The sequence below is a fragment of the Apaloderma vittatum genome, unplaced genomic scaffold (genome assembly GCF_000703405.1).
Source record: "Apaloderma vittatum isolate BGI_N311 unplaced genomic scaffold, ASM70340v1 scaffold11564, whole genome shotgun sequence".
NCBI lineage: Eukaryota > Metazoa > Chordata > Aves > Trogoniformes > Trogonidae > Apaloderma > Apaloderma vittatum.
In genome coordinates, this window is record NW_009713236.1 from 11,309 (window position 1) to 12,820 (window position 1,512).

Sequence of the window (1,512 nt, forward strand, 5' to 3'; positions counted from 1 at the left end):
ATTTATTAATATCAAATGCAAACCAAAACTCAAATATCTAGATTGCTAAATCAAGCACTAAAAAATCAGAAGATGTAAAAGCAACAAAAACAAATACAGGAAAGTTATGTTAGAGTTAATACTAGATGCAATACAAGCTCAGCCAAATTTCTAGACCTGTCAAGTTTATTTTGTACAATCAATCTTCATCCCTATTTCTAATACAATTAGTTTCATGAAATTACATGCAGATCACTCTCTCTTCATCCCTGCCTGACTCCAGTGTTACCACTTTGGAATCCATTGGCCACACCTGAGGAGCAGAGGTGGTAATGTGGGGAGGGAGTATGTAGATTGGTATGGGATGTAGGTTGGTGGCTGAGAGGAGCATAACCATTTTCCTATAGAGGGAAGTGTGGGGTGAACTCATCAGGAATTCATCCTATGGCTTATATTTAGCATATACAGGTGCCAGGTTAAAAACCTAAAGAAGCAGAGGAAAGTGGGCATATTGTGGGCATCCAAGAAGATGGTTTCTACACACAAGAGAGATTAGGGTATTTTTCGAGGAAGAAATTGGATACACGGGAGAATATAATATTTTTGTGGAACTGTAACGCAGGGAACAAAAATTACAGTGGTTAATCCAAGCATGAAGAAATTTGTTTAACAATGAATTAACCTATATAATTCTGGGAATCATAGAAGCATAGAATGTTTTGGGTAGGAAGGGATATTTAAAGATCATCTCGTCCAACATCCCTGCAGTGAGTAGGGACATCTTTAACTAGATCGGAGCCCCTCCCAAACTGACCTGGAAGATTAATTCAATAACACAAATTGGTGAATATTAGGAATTAACTAAAACCACTTGACTTCTGAGGTAAATAGGTAAATATAAATAGGTAAAAATAAATAGGTAAATAGGTGAATTTTTCACTTAGTTTGGATCCTATTCAATATTATTTTTAAAATTTCTGTTCTTATAAGAGATGTACTTAAATTACATTTAAGTTTTTAATATCTGTGTTAAAAGAGAAACCTACTATCAACTAGTGATGTCATCTCCTTAAAATAAAAAATAATATGATGCTCATGAGCAATTTTCATTATTTCAATGACTGCAAGGTATTTGAATGCAAGGGAAAATATCTAATTTTAGGTCAATGTGATGGCAGATAATGAATATGTTAGGTACTTTATTTTCATCTATTACAGTACTGTTTCACTGTTTTTAATGTAAGTACACGGTGCAGATGTTTTTTGCTATAATTACTTTTGATCCCAATTTCAATAGCAAAAACAAAGAAAGCCTTTTTTTGAGTTTGTTAAGCTGAATATAGATTTTAAAACATTATGTTTCTCTTCTAGTATACAATACAAAGTAGTGGGGAAAAATAGGAAGTCTTATTGAAAAGAGAAAGAAAAGGCTCTCAGAGAGATATTTTTAAGACTTATGTAGGTACTTAAACATAGACTTATATCTAAGTGGCATTTTCAAATATACATAAACATACATAAAAGCAATTATGT